General features: G+C 39.6%; 1 protein-coding gene and 2 long non-coding RNA genes across 13 annotated transcripts in view; 1 reads left to right on the top strand and 2 right to left on the bottom strand.

Annotated features, from left to right (window-relative positions):
- The window catches only part of nAChRalpha3 (nicotinic Acetylcholine Receptor alpha3), a 128,525-nt gene that overhangs the window by 21,619 nt on the left and 92,532 nt on the right, over positions 1–14,374 (bottom strand). The gene's annotated exons all lie outside the window — the stretch shown is intronic.
- LOC149268059 (uncharacterized) lies at positions 8,943–10,989 on the top strand. The gene is made up of 2 exons (XR_016271271.1): positions 8,943–10,268; positions 10,396–10,989. It is a non-coding gene; the product is annotated as an uncharacterized LOC149268059 (long non-coding RNA).
- On the bottom strand, positions 9,296–11,489 carry LOC149268058 (uncharacterized). Its single transcript, XR_016271272.1, has 2 exons — positions 11,009–11,489; positions 9,296–10,933 (listed from the first exon to the last, which is right to left on the bottom strand). It is a non-coding gene; the product is annotated as an uncharacterized LOC149268058 (long non-coding RNA).

Below are 14,374 nucleotides of genomic sequence, written 5' to 3'. Positions count from 1 at the left end.
TCTCAGTGGCAACGCGAGCTGTTTGCAAATGAGCCAAGCAACCAGGATTGACTAAGTGTTACCGCAAAACCTGGGGAAAGCATCCAAGGACTTACAATCGGTGTCTGGGCCACAGGAATAGCTTTCGTGGTTGTCAACTTGTGCTTTAAGAGTCGCTTTAAACGATCGATTTTTATCGATAAGTGGAGAAATTGGTATATAGGTATGCATATGCACAAAGCTAGTCAAGTATCTAGTAGTGCCGACGTACGGATGACGGTGTTCAGCTAGCGCTCATTATGTAGGATAGCTCCTGCTACCCAGGTAGGAGCTAGCACCATAAAAGGCCGATATTTTGATTAGTGAGCAACGGTGAGTGAACTACCCAGCCTATACATATCTCTGCCTCAATCACAAATAAGTAAGAGTGCTCTAGTAGAGACTGCTCGACTTTGAGATGCCCTGAGCCTCTTTTCTACATACACACGAAACAACATTTGGGAAATATAATTCAATAACAGATTTTTTATAAGATCTTTTCTTCGATAAAAATAGAACGAGTACGATTTTTTGTTTAATCAAATTCTATCTGTGTAATACCATTTTGAAATCAAGTATACGGATAGATGGATGGACAGACAGACATACTGGGCTAAATAGACTCAGCTCGTCGAATATACATGCATATATACCTTAAGTGGGCTGCCCCTGCTCATAGTTTTTCAGGGCATAAACAAACAATCGTTAAAGCCACGCCTGAATCTAACTTATTTATGTATGTAAGAAACCCCATATATACATATACCTGCATATTCCAAGTTAAAAAGCTCAACGGGGTATCTTTTAGTTGAGCATTGCCAACCAGAGCTCTCTGCGCTTGCTTTCAATTCCTGTAGTTTCATAACTCATTTTCGCCATGTAACTGAGCTTGAGCTCTTTTGCTTTTAATTCTATAGAAAAATACATTTGACAGTCTCTGTCTCTCTCTTTCTCCCTTTCTCTTGCTAGCTCTGTTTCCTTTCCTCTTGCCAGCTGACTCTTTCCTTTCGTTTTCGCGGGGAAAAGCGCAACTTTTATGTTTAACTGGCAATCGTAATGCACATCTGGGCCGAGTCCTACGATTCAGCGTGGCATTGCCACAAAATGCACAAAATAAATAATAAAAAAAAAAAAAGAAAAAAAATGAAGAAATGCGTAAACGAAAAGTAATTTGTCAGCTAGCATCAAGTTTGACTGAAGCATGAGAAAGTGGGTAATAAAATACAAAAGAAACGAAAAACAGAAAGATAAGAAAAAGAAAACAGTAAATTAATAAAGACAAGCATAAGAAGGCTTAACTGAGCTTTACTCAATGAGCTGGACACTTTAGTTCTTCGGATCGCTCGCTCTATCCCCAACTACTCCACCCCTCTACCCCTCCCCCGCTTACACCCAGTAGGCATTTCTGCTCGCATAGACAACTTGGAGAAGTTGGAGAACTCTTAAGCTTCAAAGCATCGACATGGCAAATTTTTGCTTTTACATTATTTTTACTTAAGCGAAGCATGTGTGCGTGTGCGTGTGTGTGGGAGCGCGTGTGTCTGTGTAAAGGTCAGCGTAATAAGCTCTGTGATGGCTAAGTTAGTTGGTTAGCTGCGGGGCAGCTGAGAAAAAAAATACAATAAATCATAAAATAGGCAAAGCCAAGCAGGGCAGCAATTCCAAGCCCCAATGATGCTCCTGCTGCTGCTCCTCCTGCTGCTCCTGCTGGCTGGTTGCTTGGTATTATCTCGAGTGGGTGGATGGGAGCAAGAGTCGCACACATGAGAGCCAATGCGAGCGCGTGTCTGAGCACGTCTGGACACGTCGTCGCCGTAGTTGTTGTTGTTGCTGTTGTTGTTGTTGTTGCCGATGCTATAGATGGTGGCGCCACGTGGGCAAATTCAACGGCATCAAACATCAGGCAGCAACCGAGCAACAACAACAACAACAACAACAACGATAATGGCAACAAAAGGAATAGTTGATGTGACTGGAGGCTGGCAGCAGCAGGAGGAGCACCAAGAGCAGCAGCAGCAGCAGCGGCAGCAGCAGGGCAGCCATGTGGCAGTGCCAACAATTCATCAATGCCTCGTACGATGTGGCGTATGCGTAATGAAAATGCCCATGAGCTAAAGGAGCGAGAACGCACAAAGCAAACGACATGCAGCAGCGGAAATTCCACTAAAAGTCCTCGACTTTCACTACAAAAGGCAAACATGAAAAGGATTCGTTTTGTTTTTCTCTTGTTGTTGTTATTGTTGTTGCTATGCTTGAAACATTAATAATATTGTTGGAATTGCGGAAACATATTCGCCGAGCGAAATGAAACTAATTTATGTTTCATATGGAAACGTTTACTTCCCCAGCTGAAATTGGAATCAGAATTTCCGAGTTTATCTAACTGAAGCGAGCCTAGAATATTATCGAAGCTAGTGGGAAAGTTGGTTCTCATCAATTCACTATGCTTAGATTCTCTTAACGACGAATTGAGACCAAATTTGGCGTAAGAAAATATGAACAGATTACAAATATTCCTATTTATTATTAATATTTTATTTGTTTATTTTGGATTTTCTGAATTAAAGATAGATCTATCTAAGATATTTAGAAACTGTTTTAAAAAAGTATTAAAAAATACGAAAATTTATTTTAAACGATAATTTGTATGGTGTTTATGACCTTGCTTGAATACCGCTAATGTTACAGATTTATTATGTAGGTCTATGTAATGAATACATTGAACTTATAGCTTTAAGATTTGGGCTACCGACTAAGGTGCCTAATTTTTAGAGAATGTACTTCAAATACCTGAGAGTTGTGTCTCAGGAAATACCCAAAGGTAAATGTATGCTCTAATTATGAAGGTATATCCACAAGAAAATATATTCTACAATCAAGCTCACATGGATGATTAAACTAAACTGCGTAAAATTTAAAGGAATATACTGTGAGAAAAATTATTATTATTATTATTGTTATTATTGTTATTCATTCAAATGCCTATTATATAATATTAATTGAAATGAAAAAAGTGTAACTGCTAAATTGTATATTAAAAAAAAAAATAACCTTTCTGATGAGGTATATAGTATATTTAACATAACTAACATATATTTAACATAAATTTAATGTAACTAACAAAGATTATACATATACATTTAAACCGAAAGAAAAGTTGAGAAATAATTTAACCGTACTTTAACGTTACTCACTGTATATAATTCCATCCATACTTTCATTCAAAAGTTTGTAGAAATAAAACAAGTGCTTAGCCATCAAAAGCAATGGGCTAACCCATAATGAAATTTTACCAGACTCTTTAACTGAATGTACAAATACTTTGAAACTATGCTAATAATTCCAATGTTCCAAGACTAATTCCAATTGCCAGAATTGGTCAAAAGAAAAGGTGCAGTAGATACCTCACACAAGCTAAATGACCCGCCAAAAGTTTTGCTACCACACCCATCATATTCCCTAGAATTGGCATCTTGGGACTATTAATTGTTCCGGTCTCTGCAAAATTTGTTGGATGGGAGAAGCTCTACCTCAAATGAGGAAGTTAAAAATCCAGTTCTTTGCCAGCAAGGACCAGTTTTATGAGCATGGGAATAGCACGAAAGATGGTAAAGGGTAGTGGATATAAATGGAGAATATATCATATCACAAAATATCATGCATAATCATGTTTAAATTTCGCCAGAAAAAAAGTAGTGAAATACCCAAAAGATATATTTTTCATCATCCATAGAATGAGAATAGTGAAAAAAACGTGGAAGTCCAAAAGTGCTTAAACAGTTTTACTGAAGGGCAAAGATTTTGATTGTGACTAAGTGAAATGGCTAAAACGCTGATTGGCAACAGAGAGAGAAAGAAAGAGAGAGAGAGAGAGAGAGTCAGAGAGAGAGGTAGAAAGAGAAAGAACAAAACACATAAATACCAAATGATTGCAAACATAAAAACAAGACGTGAAAGGCGAAATGAAGGAATGGATGGGCGAGCAAGCGGAGGAGAAGAGAGACGAATGCCGCATAAAATGGCCGCAGAACGACGCTGGATGCAGGCGGCGCTTCAAAGCGAATTTGCGGCGAGCCTTAGGCGCCCATTGCCACCTTGTTGCCCAGTTAGCAAAAAGCAGAAAAAGCGACGAAAACGAACAAAATCAAGGGTTTTCTCGGCGGTTTTTTGGTGGGCAGAGGGGTAGGGGGCTTGGCCTGTGTGGGTGCTGTAGCAGAAGATCGGGCGGGGCGCAACGCTTGATTGATTTCTACAACTTTGTGCCAAGTTCTTTTCGTTTTTAAAGATTTTTTTTCGTTGCTGTTGTTGTTGTTGTTGGTAATTTGTTTCGATTTGGTTGGGAAATCGACAGAGCGCAGTGGAAATTGGAATGGCAGCAGTCGATGCAAGTAATAGAATTTTAATAACTGAACTTAAGACAAAGACGGAAAGCTGAATGGAAATTCGGAGCCATTAAAAGGTTCAGCCGAGCCACTGGGGCCACTGGGGCCACTGGGGGCACTGGGGGCGGCTCGCCTGTTGACTGGCCAGTGGCAGGTCAGGCGTGTTGAGAAGGGTGAGGGCAAGGGCAGGGGCAGGGGCAGGGGCAGGGGCAGGGGCTCACTTGAAAGTTTGCTAATTATGGTTTTAATCGATCAGGCGCAGCGCTGGATGGCAAGCCTCACCTTCGCCAACGCCTGGCGACCTCTAATCAAGCCATCAAACAAAACTGAGGCGGGCAAGTGAAAGTGGAAGTGAAAGTGAAACTGAAGGAGAAAGTGAAAGCTAAAGTCGATAAGTTGGAGCCACAGCAGCAGCAGCAGCAGGGCGAATGTGACAGGCATTTTGATTTTGTGCCACGTAAGGTAGCGTTAGGCATGACGCACTGTGGCCAGCGGAGCAAACAGCCGCAGGGCCTCTAGCCCGAGCAAGGCATGGCAGGAATAGAGATAAGAATGGGAAAGAAACGGGCAAAGGGCAAGGCATAGGGGAAAAGGCAAAAGAACAGAAGAGAAACTTTAAGCAGCGTTTGGAATTTTGAAACGTTCATAGAAGAAAATTTCGGAAAATAATTGAAGCAATAGTTCTAATTAAGAAGAGAGAGGGAGAGAGACGAAGAGAGAGAGAGAGAGAGAGCGAGCAAGGAAAGAAAATAATAAAAAACTAAATAAATAAATAAAATAAAACTTGTAGAGAAATCGAGGCAAAAACTTTAACTTGCATTGCCTTTTCTTCTTCCCACTTCTCTTCTCCATTCTCCACTTCGCTTTCTTAGCCATTGGCAGTTTATTAAAAATTGTTCAAAATATGAGAAATTGATTTCTCACGCCTTTAAAACTTAATCCAATGCAAATGCAAAACTTCTCCAATAGAGCATAAAGTAGAAGTGATTGTCGTACTCGAATGGTCGTAAATTTCCCATTGCTCTCTTCAGGTCCACTCGATGGCCTCAGGAGGTGGCCGTGCTTGACAAAAAAAAAAAAAAGAAGAAGAAAGAAGGTGTTGGGATTTGCTTGATAAGCGATGTGGGGACGTGGCCAAGAGGAAATTACTGATTACTTAGTTTTATGGCCAAAGCTCGAGTGTAAAATAAAATGACGAAACATCTCCATTCGAAAAATGGTTATCAATCAGTCAATCATGGACTGTTTTATGCTTTTCCTATTGTTCAACTGAAGCCCATTTATAATATCAATATGAGGCGAGAGTCCATTAGGGGCTGCAATTCGATTGTGAAAGCGTAAGCAAAACATTCACATTCACTCCATCCGTCAATCAGTGTGACCATCAATCAAGCAGTCAGTGGTCATCTCACTATTTAATGTTAGTACATATATTTTTATTTTCAGTTCGCATTTAATTTATATCTAATTAATATTTATTTACCTTAATTTAATTAATTTTATATTCAATCAACAACTGGTTGAGGCTATAGAAACAATTTTAGAACCATTTCTAGAAGGGGGCTTAGCAATTAAATAAGAGCTTAACTTAAACAAAACTTAAGCTTATAAAATTTTAGAGCCAGAAACTTATAGAGGCGTGGCACTTTGCCAGCTGCAATTGCTTCCTTTTCCTTCCTCTAGAAAGTCTTCCCCTTATAACTCTTGCTTTTCTTAACCTATGCGTATCCTACGTCTGTTCCCTATCTTTTATCTTTATTAAGGATATTTATTTGCTTGCTATGAGAATTGAGTTGATGAATTGTTGGCAGAGAGCTTAGCTCTAAGTTCAACAAATAACAAAATACGAAAATCTAATTCGAATTTAAAGACAAAACAAAAACTTCCAAGTGCTCGAGGCTTCCCTAAGCGATTGTTATTGATGTTATTTAAAGAGCTGCAAAAAGAGGCCTAATTGCTGCATGTCAGCTAAGCTTTGCACAAGCTCGAGAGAGAGGGAAAGAGGGAGAGGGAGGGAGAGGGACAGAGTGTAGGAGTTGCTGTCACTAAGGGCTTGTGAAATGTGAAAAGAGACAGACGCTTGACTATTTGAAACATATGTTTGCAAGCCAATTGGATGCCTAACTGTTCATAATGACTACGTCCATGACATGGCAGAAACACCGCCTTCAAATACATTTTGCCAGCCAACTACCGAGACGTCAAAAGGCCCAGAGCGAAGCTAAAGCGCAAACGGGGCTCAAGTCATTGACAGGAATTAAAAAGTTGACAGCAGCTGCCACGTGTGCGTGTATATGTGTGTGTGTGTGCGGGTAAGTGGGTGTGCGTGTGTGTGGGTGAGTGCGTGTGTGCCGCAGTCTACAGTAAATTATGCCACAAGTGCGTGACACAAACCAGAGGCGGACGCTACTGCGGCTTTTGCCTCGATGCGTGCCATGGACAGGAGAGCGAGAGAGAGAGAGAGAGAGAGGGAGAGGGAGGGAGATTGGGACAGTGGTAGTGGCTGGGCCAAGGCCAGAGGCCATATGATCTAAAGTGCGGGCCAAGGCGAGAGCAGGTCCTTTTATTGTCTGCAGCTGTTGGCTGGTTGGAGCGCGCGGCTGGGCTGCGCCTAAAATGCTGCAACACAATTCACAGCACGTAGCGTAATTTTGCGATGAAGCAGTCGCAGTCGCAGTCGCAGTCGCTGTCGCCGTCGCCGTCGCAGTCGCAGCGAGCTACACGCCACGCGACGCCGAGCTACGCCAGGATTCACTTTAATGCGCATCAACATCGACAGTTAAATTAACTGAAGCGTTGAGCGTTGGGGCGTGGCCGTAACAGCACGTACGTACAACAGAAGCACACACACACACACACACACATACGCTCACTTTAGTAAAGCGCCGAAGATTGCAATCAGACACTGATTGAAGACAGACGGACAGGCATTGAAATAGCTAAAAAGAGAGCGAGAGAGAGAGAGAAAGGCCTAGGGCAAGTAAGGGAGAGAGAGAGAGAGAGAGAGAGAGAGAGGGAGAATGCAGACACCTGTACAGACAATAATAGATAAACTGAAAACACAAAGCTTTCAATTGACACACGCTGTTGCCTGCTGTCAAAAGCGGTCTGAAATTAGGTTGTGTGCGAGGGAGAGAGAGAGAGAGTGAGAGAGAGAGAGAGAAAGAGGTTAGAGATAGGCAAGAGGGAAGAATCAGACAGAACGAAAGAGAGAGATAGAAGGAGGTTAGAGATTAGAATAGGTCGAAAGGGGTACACAGAAAGACTAGAAAGACTGAGAGAGAGAGAGAGAGAGAGAGAGAGAGAGAGATAGAAAGATGAAGAACGAGATGTAGAAAGTGCTAGACAGATGGAGAGAAAGATGGAAAGGGATTGTCTGAAAGGTAGACACAGAGAGAGAGAGAGAGAGAAAGAGAGAGAGAGATAAAATGGTACTGACAGTGAGAGAGAGGTGAATAGAGGTGTAGAAAGTGGTTAAGAGCAGGAGAGAGAGGGAGAGAGAAAAAGGTGGACAGAAAGGTACAGACAGAGATAGAGGGAGAGGGCGAGAGAGAGAGAGAGAAAGAAAGAGAGATAAAATATGCTAGGCAGAGTAAGAGAGAGAGAGAAAGAGAGAGAGAGACAGAGACAGAGAACTGAGGTGCTCCGGCGCTTGGCTTAAGGCGCTGCTCATGTGGATTGCAGCTGAGGTCAAGGCGATTTATTAATCACAAAAGATTTGCACGCAACTTGAAAGTAGTTGGTGGCAAGTGTGCGCCACACACACACTCGCACACACACACACAAATACACACATGGCTGCTTGCCACAAGCGCACATAATGTGCCACAACGAGTGCATTTCGCGCACGCCATGCAGCAGGTGAGCGTTTGCTTCTTTCTGCTACACTCTATTTGTTGTGAGTGTGTGTAAGTGTGCATGTGTGTGTGTGTGTGGCCTTTATGCTGCCGCCGCTGCCGCTGCTGCTGCTGCTGCTGCTGTTGCTCTCGCTGCTAGGGGCATAAACAACACTTTCACGGACACCCATAACGGCGCTGTGCGTCGCGACATGTTTGTGGCTGGCGCGCGTGCCAACGACAACGTTGATAACAACAACAACAACAACAACAACAAACAACAGCAACAACAACAATGCCAGAAAACAATGCGTGTGCTCAGTTCATTTCACATGTTGTAACCGAGCTCATATACCCTGTAAACACAATAAAGAAATCTTTAGTGAATCTAAACATCCTACGAAGCAAAGTTAAAGTTATCGAAAATTAAAGGGAATATATAGGGAAAGATATGGATATATATTTTCCCAGCTGTGGTCCTACAAATAGATGCACTAAATGTTAAACAGAAAACTTTTGTGATTAACTCAAATTTTAGAAGAAATATATGAAAATACGAAAATCTGGATCTGAGATTCTTTATCTAATTTAGATGTGGATAGTGCTCAGTAGCGATACTATTTGTATGACAGCAGCTGTATACGTATACAATACATACATACAGTATATACAATTTTCAGGCATATATTAAATTTTTGACAAATGTATCAAATCTATATATATAAAAGAAAGTTGTGTAAAAGTGAAGACTGCTTATAACTTGATTTGGGCTGAACCAATTTTCATGGTTTTTGATTTGTTGGATTTGTCTCCGCAACGAGTTTAGTATAGGGTCTTAAAAATACTGAAAAAATTTGCCGAATACTTGAAAAACGCGGTTTTTTCCCCAAATGTTCAAATTTTTTTTATACCCAGTATGCTTGGTAACAATGACAGTTTTGACAATAGTGTAGAAGTAAATAAACAAATGTAGTCAGTCAGTCTACGGTCTCCTGACCTCGAGCAGACCTGACTATTCAAAAAAAAAAAAAAAAAAAAAAAAAAAAAAAAAAAAAAAAAAATTTCAAATCAAAAGGAAAAATATTTCAAATCAAAAATCTGCAAAAAATCAAAAGATTAAAACCTGACTGTTCAAAAAATAAATAAAAAATTAAAAATTCGAAATTAAAAAAAAAAAAGGCAATTATTAAAAAGTGTATTTTTGGCTTTTTATATTTTCGGACTTTTAAACTTTATAAATATTTCAAATCAAAAATCTGCAAAAATTAAAAAAAAAATCAAAAGATTAAAACCTAACAATCAAAAATAAATAAAAAATTCAAAATTCAAAATTCGAAATTAAAAAAAAAAAGTTAATTATTAAAAATTGTATTTTTGGACTTTTACAAAAGCTAAATATCTCGAAAGTTCAGGTATTTGTTTGTCTCAAACATAAATTTGTGTAAATTATTTATATTTATATTTCTCGATTGATTTATATGGTTTTGTGCGAGGGCAGTATTACTATTAATAAAAATGCCGCGTCCTAGAAGATCTAATCTTTCCCGGCGGACCCATAATGCAATTAGGCAACGGAATAGCGCGAGTCAATTATCTGACGAAGAGCGAGAAATCGCCCGAGAAAGGCTCCGCGTTAGTACCCAGCAAAGAAGGGCCTTAATTCGTGCTTCTCAAAGAGAGGCAGCCCGTGAAATGGCAATAAGAAATGGTTCAAGGATTGATTTGAATCGAGCAGCGTTTCGATATGATTGCACCATTGATTACAGCTTGAATCGTTTAGTTTGCATTGGTCCAATGGACGTTGTTTGCTAGCATTGTGGCGCATTGAAGTTTGCTGGTGAAACGCCCGGTTTGTGCTGCCTTAGTGGTAAAGTGACATTGCCATTAGTGGTCTCGCCACCAGAGCATTGCGTTCCCTGCTTTATGGCGAAACACTAGAATCACGACATTTTCTAGCGAACACTCAAAAATACAATGCCTGTTTCCAAATGACATAATTTGGGGCGGAAAATATTGGAGACGGATATTTAAGGTAATTTACGTTAAAAATTTTATTTTCTATGACTGCCAAAAAAAATTTTTGAATAATGTAGTTTGTTAGATTTCTGTAAATAGTGTTTGTAAATATAACTATAATAACTATGGCTTTGAATTTAAAGATTCAAGGCCAGATTTGCCATCGCATTGGATCATTGCAACCTATTGAAGATGCACAGCAAAAATTCTTGCAAATATACTTCATGGGCAATATGGAAGAACAACTTGACCGGCGTCAAGAAATGAACACAGCTATGAAAAGAGCAATTCTCCATGATTTGCATGCTTAGAAATTTAAACCAACCAAAACTGTGCAATGGAACGCGTTTGGTGATAAGAAAACTGATGAGCAATGTGATTCACGCGTTGATACTCAAAGGAAAATTTAAAGATGAGGAAGTTCTTATTCCTAGGATTGCGATGAGCTCAACAGATATGCCCTTTGAATTTAAACGAATTCAATTCCCGCTTCGTCTTGCCTTCGCCATGACGATCAACAAGTCACAGGGCCAATCTTTGACTATTTGTGGCCTCAATCTAGAAAATGCGTGTTTTTCTCATGGTCAATTGTACGTGGCATGCTCACGTGTTGGCAAACGATCCGCATTATTTGTTCTTGCACCCGACCAAAAAACGAAGAATGTCGTTTACAACAAGGTGCTTGAATGAAAATCCGATTAATAAATTTATCAGTGTATCCCAGCCTGAACAACATAGCTTTCAACAATTTTTTACCTAGAAATAATATAGAGGGCAATGCAACGTTTGCCGGGCCAGCTAGTTTTTTATAAATGAATTTCACAAATTTTAATTTCTTTTGCCTTAACATTTTTTAAGACACTTTCAATGCTCTCTCGCTCTCTCTCTCTCTCTCTCTTCAGTCTTTCTTAAGATTTATACTGCTTAAATTAAGCTCAACAATCTTTCAATGCTCAAGTGCTTCAAGTTGTTATAGGGTATCTGTTAGTCATGCACGCACGCTCATTGACATCTTGAGCACTTGCCCATTTTTTACGAACATTTCGAGCAAAATAAAAACTTTTGTTTTTTGCTCTTAAATTTCATTTCAGTTGCTTTTCACTTGCCCGGGGGCTCGAAAGTTGAGGCAACTCTCTCAAAAAAAAAAAAAAAATAAATAAAATAAAAATAAATAAATAAAAATGAAAATACAAAAAAAAAAAGAGAAGCTTGCGCTAAAAGGGGACTAAATCAAGGGCGTTTAACTGGATAAGGTAGCAACAATATTGGGAACGCGAAATGCGAATGTAATCAAAATTATTGCATTTCGTTGTTGTTGCTGCTGTTGTTGTTGCTGCTGTTGTTGTTGGCTATAACCAAACACATCGAGCTTAATACCGTTATCGCTGGACTTTGTCGCGCCGGTGAAATCCTCGCTGCCAGCTCGTCCAGCTCAGTGCGGCCAAGCGACTAATCCGTAAACTGCAGCCATTACAATAGCTGCAATCGATAGTGGAAAGGGGAGGGGGGGAGGTGTTTTTGGGCCTTGCACAATTTATGACAATAGTTCATAATTGATTGGGTCTTCTTTGAATTAAATTAAATACACAGAAATTGTTCGCAAATATTGGGATTCAATCAAAGTGCCCGATTGGCCGATCGATTGGCATTGAAACTTTGCTTTAAGCCGTCAGCAGCGCCGAGTAGTGGGCACAATAGAACAATGGCAGGTGCATCTGACTGACTGACTGATTGATTGATTAAGTATCCGATTTCATTGAAAGCTGCTGTAAACGAAATATTCAAGTCTGCTTTGATATCATTTAAAGTGGAATTATGGGGAAAACAAAAACAGTGAATGTCTGAATGAATGAGCGATTGACTGATTGATAGCAAGAGCATTTGGTGACTGAGCATTTTTAGACTGTCGCATTGACTGACTGACCGATTGATAATATTTATTCATATAAATGCAGTATTAAAGACATATAAATATGTGTAGTAAATATTTAATAGTGTGCGGGCTACAGGGGAGCAATGGGGGCAATCGGAGAGGGATTGACTGATTGAATGATAGTCTTGATGTTTTGCTTATGTTTTAAGAAACAAATTGTAACCTCTAATGGACTCTTGCCTTATATTGTGGTTGAACAATAGGAAAAACATAAAATAATCCAAGATTGACTGATTGATAATAATTTCTCATTTAATCATATGTACACATATAAAGTCGAATCTCGATAATAATTCGTACCCAGCCAAATCGAAAATCGCGATATATCGAAAAAAAAATTCTATCCCCTTGAGAAAAATTCGTTCTCAAAAATTCTCGACAATTTGAATTTCTGTGTAAATAAAAAAAAAAGCCCATACCCTTGCCATTTTGAATTATCAGGACTCTACTGTATTATATAGTATGTAACATGCAGAAGGAGGCGTGGTACAGCCCATAAAACAAATATATGATCAGCATGACGCACTGAGTTGATTTAGCCATGTCCACCCGTTCGTCAGTCTCATTGAACGCAGAGATCTCGTAAGCTAGACAAGCTAGAGACTTGCAATTTTACACGTATGCTCATGAATATCATATGTAGTATGAGTTCCTTATATTTTTTCGTTAACTCATCTCATTTTTTTGTTATCGAAAATACTTGATAATAATCTTTGGGTTTTTAACCTTATTTTTTTTAATATTGACGTAATTATACTCATTCACGAAAGTGAATCAGTATATTGGTTTTGTGCAATGTCCGTCTTGCTGTCCGTCCGTCTGTCCGTCTGTCCGTATGAACGCAATCTATTTCGGCGCTATTGAAGCTAGAGACTTGAAATTTGGAACACATACTCGTGTATATCTCCGATTTATAAAGTGTTAAAATTTTCCCGATCCGCCCACTAGGGGCGTGGCAAATCGGAAAATGCATTTTCCGATATACCAGAAATCATGTTTGTTGAAGAGCTAGAAAGCTGAAACTTGGTATGTAGGTCCGCGTTGACCACCCAAGATCACGAGCTATGGCGGATATATCTACGCCCATTGGGGGCGTGGCAAATCGGATAAAACTGTATCTCCTAAAGTTATAAACCTAGAATGCTGAAATTTTGCACGTCAGCTAATGGTATGATTCTATAAAGTCTGAAGATAAATTATAAGTCTACGCCCGTTGGGGGCGTGGCAAATCGGACCTGAAGATATAGTGATTTTTTAAATTCTCCTATATTTTGGACACTATTGATGGCAGAGACCTCAAATTTTGTATATATACTCGGACTGATCACCCAAGACCAAAAAGTTTTGTCGGATATATGTCCGCCCACAGGGGGCGTGGCAAACCGCAAAAGTTTATATCTCCTAAAGTAAAATAGCTAGAAGCTTCAAATTTGGATAGTTGAGTTACTGGTAGCCTCCTCTATCGATTCCCCAAAAATAATTTTTACGCCTCTTTAGGGGCGTGGCATATCGAAAAATACCCTGTAATTTTCACATTTTTTTAGGGTAAGCATTCAAACTTTGCAGTTAGGGTAACGTTATCTCTTTCTAAAAACTGACCAAAAATGAGGTGTCTACGCCCAGTTGGGGCGTGGCAAATCGGAAAAACCTGTATATTCTACAGTATTAGAACGAAACTTAACTACTAAATTGTTGATGGGATGTGAATGAGTATTCCGCAGTCGGTAACGCCCGACTGCAACGTTCTTACTTGTTTTTTGAATCACGTAGTGAATAATTAAAATATAGGATCTATATATACAAGAAGACTCGTTCAGCAAATAAGTTCTCATAATATATCCCGAATTTCAGCTCAAGCGCATTCAACTGCACAGTTAGCAGAGCGCTTGCTTGCTTATGTATGTGTGTTCCTTACTTTATATGCATGGAGGAAGCGCAGAACGATTGGTATACCATCCAACAATTAGCAGTGTTCAGGGTATTTGCTAGTCGAGCAGTCCCCACTAGAGACCTCTTTCGTGCGTTAGCAAGACTTACAAATCATTTGCTATGGCTTCTGCATGAATTGATTCTTTGATTAGCTTTTGAAATGAGTAGCAGAATATACACACACTCGAGAGGCATGGCCTGAGTGTATGAGTGTGTAGGTGCAAGTATGTGTGTGTGAGTGTGTATACGTGTGTGTCTAG

The sequence above is a fragment of the Drosophila arizonae genome, chromosome X (assembly GCF_054131065.1).
Source record: "Drosophila arizonae isolate 15081-1271.41 chromosome X, UAZ_ARI_1.0, whole genome shotgun sequence".
NCBI classification, from domain to species: domain Eukaryota; kingdom Metazoa; phylum Arthropoda; class Insecta; order Diptera; family Drosophilidae; genus Drosophila; species Drosophila arizonae.
This window is presented reverse-complemented; position numbering and strand designations above follow the sequence as displayed.